We start from the raw sequence: 8,020 nt of genomic DNA on the forward strand, positions 1-8,020 counted from the left end.
TAGACAACTATAAGTGTTGCCTTGATCCAAGAGATTGTGAACAAAGGTGTGAAAAGGCATATGCCTGTTTATTTCGTATACAAAGTATTGAGCCCATCCAAAAAATTACACAGAGATGGAGAATGTCCATTATGCCGTCTTAATGGCTTCAAGAAAGCTTCGACATTATTTCCAATCACACAACATTATCGTGTTGTCATTGCAACCACTCAAGGATATTCTAAGAAACAAATAAGCTTAGGGCAGAATTGGAAAGTGGGCAGCAGAACTCAACGAGTTCATCATTGATTTTGTTCATAGGTCCTCCATTCAGTCTCAAGCATTAGCATATTTTATTTCTAATTGGACTTCAAGCCCACAGTCCAAAGCAACCAATTCAGACAAAGTTGTATGGATAGTTTTCTATGATGGCTCATGGGGGTCCTTCGGGGCTGGTGCTGCAACCATTATTGTTTCACCATCTAAAGTGAAGACGTGGTATGCTGCCAAACTGCAATTCCAGTGTACAAATAATATAACATAGTACGAAGCTTTGTTGTTGGGTTTGAGAAAATTGAAAGCAATGGGAGTTCGAAAAGCTATCTTGAAATCTAATTCCCAAGTTATCACAGGCCAAGTGGACAAATCAAGCAAGGCAAATAATTCAACTTTAGAAAGTACCATGATACGGTCCAAAGAATGGAGGCTTCCTTCGAAGGATTTTCAGTAAAGAATATCCCCGGGCTAGATAATGAGCATGCCGACATGCTAGCCAAGTCTATCGCTTAGGGGCTCCATCTACCCCTCGAAGTATTCTTTGAAATATTGAAGGAACCTTTGGTGAAATTGATGGAAATGGCTATCTTAACAGTATCCCCTACACACAGTGAAGACAGGAGGACAGAGATTTTAACCTTCCTTCGGGGAAATCATGTGGTCGATGACGAAGTTTACATCAAAAGAATGCAGGCAAGGACAAGGCCGTACAAGATCAAAGAAGGGTAATTGTAAAAGGAGGGAGTCTGTTCACCCTCGTTAAAATGTATTTCTAGCGATGAAGGTCAAGAGCTAATGAGAGAAATTCATGCTGGAATATGTGGATCAGACATTGGCCCCAGGGCCCTACTAGGGAAAATCTTCCGCCAGGGATTTTACTAGCCAAAGGTAGCTTCAGATACAACAGAATGTGTACAGAATTGTGACAATTATCAGAGGTGTGCAAGGGATTGAAACAATCTTTGTCTATGACTTAGTTGATACAACCAACATGGCCCTTGCAAAGGTGGGGAATGAACATAATTGGCTCATTGCCAGCTGCCTAGGGGAACTTAAAATATGCAGTGGTAGCAGTGGAATATTTTTTAAAATGGATTAAAGCAAATTCCTTGGCAACGATAACTTTAGTGACTATTCAGAAGTTTTCTGACCAAACATTATATGGCTCTTCGGAGTTCCAAGGTCCATCACTATTGACAATGACACCCAATTTGACTCCGAAGCATTCAGAACAATCTGCAGTTAGGTTGGAACTAATGTTCATGTTGCTTTGGTCAGACACCTAGAATCAACACACTCGTAGAAAGAGCAAATGGCATAATCTTGCTAGGAACCAAAAAGTCGTTGGTTAGATTACCGAACGGTAAATGGACAGAAGAACTCATCAAAGTTGTGTGGGATCATAACACATCAATATCAAGATCTACTGGTTTTACACTATTCAAGCTCCTATTCGGGGACGAAGATGTTACCCCCGAAGAAATCAAGTTGGGATCTGTAAGAGTCGCAGCTTCGGTTCAAGAGCAGGACAACGAGAAAGTTTCAAAGGATACAATAAAAGAGTCAAGACTCGAAGCAATAGAACACATAAGGAAATATCAAGCAAAAATCGTAAGATGGAGAGATAGGAAAGTAAAGCTCAAGAGCATGTCACTAGGGCATCTTGTGCTCCGAAGGGTAGCTAACCAAGGTACAGCAGGAAAGCTATAAGTAAAGTGGGAAGGCCCCTTTCTAGTCTCAGCTTCGAACAGACCAGGTTTATTCAGATTGAAGGACATGGAAGGAAACGATATTCCAAGGTCATGGAATGTCGATGAGCTACGTAGATATCATGTGTAATGCCAAGCTTTGTCACCCTTTTTTCCAATTATTCCAACTTTGCGAGTCCTATGTATGAATTTATAAATATAATTCGACTACTTCTAAAAATGTGGTTTCCAATTGAATTATAATTCAGAATAATGTTATGATAGATATTTTCCTAGAATATCTTCCGCAAATGATTTATACTAATTAAAATCAACTTAGAAATATAGTTTTACGTAAAGAAGAAGAATGCATCGATGCCGATGTCCAGGAGTTTTAGGACTCGACGAGTTCGAGGATTAGGCTAGCGACCTCCTCCAGTTAGCTGCCTATGGTGTATTTAATTACATTGGCTATGTCTCTACTATGTGCACTTTGATTAATATAATGTAAATGACTCTAGTCTATTATATTATTAATTACTCTTTATTATTATTCAAAGCATTGTGCTATGATGAGTCATTTATGTAATCGTTGTGTACGTGAGTTCTGATCTTGGCACATACATGGTTCGCATTCAGTTTGCCTTCCAAAACCGGGTGTGACAATAGTATTTCAACTGCACAAAATGTTTGTTTACCTTCTTTGTTTTTTCAAAACATGGTTCACATTCAGTTTTCATACGGCCTAATGACCTAATTAAACTTCAGCTTTTCCCTCACTTCTTTACCTTCTTCGTTCTTTTCAACTCCTTGTTCATAAATAAAGCTTCGGTAATATGAGTTTAAAGACGAACCTTCCTGGTGTACTCTTCGACTTCTAGGGCAGCTAGCTGTCGGTCTCCTTTGTTACATAGCTCGAAGAAAAATCTCCTTGCAGCGTTCAGTACATTCTTTGAAGGAGCTTTCTTATCATCAACGACCATGCCGAAGCTAGCCTCTCCGGTAGTTTTGACATGGCCATAGCCGGCTTTCTCGAGTATCGAAGCCATTCCACGAGACCCAATCATTGCACAATAGTCACTGCGCATGTAACACCCCTGGTGTAACGAGAACTGAAACATTGGCATGGCATCATGTGCACTGGCATTTCATTGTTTGTGATACACTTAGAATGCATCTACTAGGTTAAAAATTTCAAGAACATGTGATGTGATGCTTGCTTGAGTGTAGGGTATACTTAATATGGTTGCTTGAGCCAAGTGGAACTGAGTTACTCTATAAGTTAGTAGCATGTTGACCATGTGGCTTAGGTGTGAGAGAATAGTTTTGCTAATTGGAGACTATGCCTAAAGGATGTGGATTAGGAGAGGTCAAGAACTTGAAGCACTTGGCGCACTCAAAACCCTAATTTGGAGTTCAAAGGTGAAATTGGTGATCTAGCCACTTTTTGCAAAAAAGTGCATATACCAATTTGGTAGAGTTTTGAGAACCTAATATTTTTCCTCTTTGGATATCTCCAAGTGTTGTGGAACATTTTGGAGAAAATGGCAAAATTTCTCAATTGCTTAAGAATTGGAACCCTAAGAATAAGTGACATTGGGCAAAGTTTGAACCCTTATAGTTTTTAATCCATAAGGGTTTTGGAATAAGCCACCATAGCAAAGTTGTAGAGCTATATTGTAGTAGTTTTAAATTGATTAAGTGGCCTAACCATAAAACTATATTGAACCTAGTGTAAAACATCCCCAAAGTAGGGTTGTCATATGAAATCAGGAATCCACTGACATGTCCCTAACTTTGGAGCCATTTTGTGCTTGATCCATTGAGCGAATGACTATGATCATTACAACAAAGCTAAAGACCTTACATTGGTGAACAAACTTCTTACAAGCAGTTGGATCTAGTGTTGTGTGATTTATGGAGAGAAAAAAGGCTTCCAAACTTGGTCTGTCAGACAAGCCAAAATGGTGTTCAGGCATGAATAGTAACTGAAGAAGATCATATTCATCCCACCTCGCCACCGTCTCTCCTTACCGTGCCATGCAAGTGCATGTTCACCACGTCACAGTAAGTGTGGCCGATGGTGAAACACGTCCCAGAGCCCTTTGATTACCCGCGCGCCATGAAGACCAAGCACCAGTGAAATATCCCGCCATCGCCCCAAATAGTATCATCCAAAATTCGTGGCCCGTGTAATCGGTCTATTTAAATTGAGTGCACTCCCTGCACCGCTCCTTTGTTACGCGCTCAGTATGCCCTCAACCACCTCCCACCATTCACCATAGCTCCCAGTCACCGGAATTCACCGAGAACGGTCACCGGCGCCGTCATGAGGAGCTCCGTGGACATCACTCCTCCAGTTAGTTCATACTCTTCTTGTTCCTGTTTTAGTACCCCTCTAACCCCTGGTTGCTCACTGCCTTGGGTATTTTAACGCTACCGCAGTGAAACTCCGAGAACGTCACCTTGCCGCCACTGGACACTGCCTCAGACTGTCCTGCATGTCGACGGGCTCTCCCTTGCTTCCTCCATCCAAATTCGTGCGAGCACCTCAACCCTGGTGAGCCATTTGTACTTCCCAAGTCGGTTAATCAAACTCTACCACATGGCATTGCTCGGAACAAGCTGGCCGGGCCTCGGTGTCCGCCATTGCCACGTACAGAGGTGTTCTAGGGTTGGACCGTTCCGTTTTTCTTTAGAGACATGCTCGGTTAGCAGCGAGGATGATGTCCGAGTACTCGCTACCGCCAGGGAGGGTTGCCGGTGATGATTCCTCGCGCCCAGAGCCAAGTGCTCGACTGGAGTGCATCGGGGACCTAGGTTTGTGAAGGTCAGAGAAGGGAGGGGTTTAAGTGTAACTGTTAGAGGCACATGTAATAGTGTCAGTAACCTTTTACCAGTTATTTGAATCATCGAGGACCCTTTTGCAAAATTACCAAAGCGGGCGCGGGCACCAGTTTTCGGCCAGGATGGGCCGACTCATGCCGAATCTTGCCCGCTCCTATTCATACTTTTGTTTTTCCCTTTTATCGGTGATTTGTAAAAGCCACCAAAAACTGCAGAAAAATGGTAAAAATATGGGACCAATTTTCCTAGATCTCTAAAATCATATAGTTTTTGGTAAAAATAATTTTAGGTTTTTACTATAAAACATAAATTATCTAGGATTAAAAGAGTGCCTATGTAAGACCAATAGAATTTTGGAAATAGGATTTGAACTCCAAAAATCATGAAATCTAGAGGTTAAACTCGATATGTTTATATTAACTCTTCTACAAAGTTTGAGACTGTTTGGACACAGTTTGACTAGAGAATCAATAATAGTCCAAAGAAATAAACCCTTTTAATACAAAGCGAGGTTAGGAGTTGATTTTACAAGGGAAATTGGAAATAGTGAATTTGCTATAACTTGTTAGCATAAGAAGAGTAGTTAAGTTAATCTTAGAAGATTATATAGCTAGGAAGCTTTTTTGGCTAATAGACTCCATGTAGAAAAGTTGTATTTAAGATGGCGTTTCTAATTCTTGTTTACAAACTTGCATACCAATGGCATATCATAAGCATCCATATATGTATTATTTCCTGTAGAACAAGAAGAAGATTATATAGTAGAAGAAGAAGTTGTCCCTCTGACAGAGAACCCTCCTGTGGAGAACAATTTCTATTTTGATATATGTGGTGAAGAAGCAGCTACTACTACAACACAAGGCAAGCCCAGTGCTTTTACCTTTTCCTTGTATTTTAAACTTTTATCACCATTGAATGATGCATTAGGTAATAGGAATTGTGTGATAAACTATTGGTCCATTTCCTTCCTTGAGAAATTGAGTATCATTCCTTGTTACTTGATTTATTCAAACAAGTTTTAATGATGCTTAGCCCTACTGAGAAAAAAATGTTTTGTTCCAAAAACATGATTCTTCACACTAGAATGGGAATGTTTACAAAGAAAAACATATGACAGTGAATCCATCACATTCATGATGGATTCAACATCTGAAAAGGGTATCTCTAACAGGTACCAAGTTTTGGGGTTATAAACTATAAGACGAGACCGAGCGGGTGACTTGCACGAGAAGAGAGTCTCGGTGTAGTGTCTTTGTCTAAGTCATTTAAGGACCAAGTCTATGTAGGCTTGATGATCGAGGACATTTTAATTAGCCACATGCCTCGTCATGGGTAATCTTTCCCTCGGATGGTCCAATACTAGAACAGCTAGCCTGCACTGGGCGTGGGAGATGGTGAGAGTAGCATGTACCCTCTATGGCAAGAGGCTAGATGGTGGAGTAATTTTACTCTCAGGTAGCGGGAACCCATTCTGGTCTTTAGAATCCTGGGTGCGAGTTGACATATGCAAGGGTTAAGTGCTACATATGTCGCGTGGGCGGAGATCCCCAGCTGGGTATTATTCGATTCAGATCGTCGTTACTTCTCCAATATGAAGACTTGGTCACTGCCCTACACCGTAGTGGCAAGTAAACTCAGGGTTCGATAAAAGATAGCTAACATAGGCCAAGTGATTGATTTAGATTAGGAATAATCTAGATTTAGGAAAACTACTTAACCTGGCAAGTAAAAAGAATTTATAAGGACCAACTTTAGTAAGCTTTGTGCAAACTGAGTCATTGGTTCTTGCTAAACTTACCTTGACTCCTAGAAGCCAGCATATCCTTGAGTCCTTTTTGTCGTGTAATACTTGCAAAAGTACACTCCGTACTCAGGGTTTTCGAACCCTTGTTGTTGTAGGTGAAGAACCTGTAGAATTTTGTTGCTTCTGTTCCAAGATTGTCCCCAAGCAGGAGGATGAAACTTTAGTATAAACTTATGGAAGGTGTATAACTTCCAGTGATATAATAATTAGAAGCATTCAGACTCATATATTGTAATAAGTACTCTTTCTATATTTTTACTTTAACTTACCAATATCAATTAAGTTATTGTAACTCTTTCCGCTTTTACTCTGATATATGTAATGTCTATGAAATGGGATATGCGCTCTTGGGAGATGTTGAAGAAGATGTAAGAATCAGGTCCTATCAAGCTATTGGGTTTATCTACATGACTATCTAAGGTCCTCGGGACAAGGACAGTTGCAGGTGGGCCTAATATGTTAGGATGTTCTATCACAGCTAGTATTGGAGTGGTGCCCATTTCTTGGGACATTACTTAGTGTTTCAAAAAGTTTTAAAACTACTTACCTCACATATTCTTTGATTCTTGCCTCAACCCATTCTTGTAGCAACTTACCTTCTAGGAAGTTGGGTGAAAGAGTGCATATTACTAGGCTATATGTAGGAAGTATGGGATCAATAAGCAGTTGATTCCATGATTGTAGGATCATGCATGCATCATGTTCAACAATACTAAGTGTTTCCCCTATTATAGTGAAATGTCATGCACAAAGACCATACTCCGGAAAGCAACTGGACCTTAGGGTGTGGCCCGTCATGAGTTGGCTCCTCGACATGAGGGGAGCAGCAGTGGGAGCAATGATCCCATAGGAGACTTGGAGGCTAGAGTCGAGCATTTGACTATGGAGCTACGACATGGAGGCAGGGAGCAAGCGCGTGCTAGTTGTCGCATCACCGAGTTGTCAGGAGAAGTGGAACGCCTACAACAAGAATTGGTGTAGTGTGATGAGGCTATAGATTGGGCAGTAACCTTGCGGTCCATAGCTTGGGATTGTGAGGCGACTGCCTGAGCCCAGGTGGAAGAGCTGAGTCTGGCCCTAGAAAAATCTGCAAGTGCACAATAACATCCTGCACGAAGAAGTGCACGTGTTATATGACCGGCTGCACCCATACGAACCACCAGAAGTTGCCGATATGGGCGTTGGCACAACGGAAGCCAGTAGAGAAGGACCTTATTGGGAGCTAGACATTTTTGGGACCCCTCTTTCTATGAATATCATGGAAGGTCGCCCTCCCGAAGCTAGTGGCAGATCTAGAGCAGCCAAGGGCACCGAGGACTAGAGTAGTATAGTAATATGTTGTTTTCTTTTGTTTAAGTTAGTAAGAGAAGTATGTTTGTATGGACTAATATGTGCAATATGTAAGAGCTTGGAATAATGTAACAAA

This window comes from Zea mays, chromosome 4 (assembly GCF_902167145.1).
Source record: "Zea mays cultivar B73 chromosome 4, Zm-B73-REFERENCE-NAM-5.0, whole genome shotgun sequence".
NCBI lineage: Eukaryota > Viridiplantae > Streptophyta > Magnoliopsida > Poales > Poaceae > Zea > Zea mays.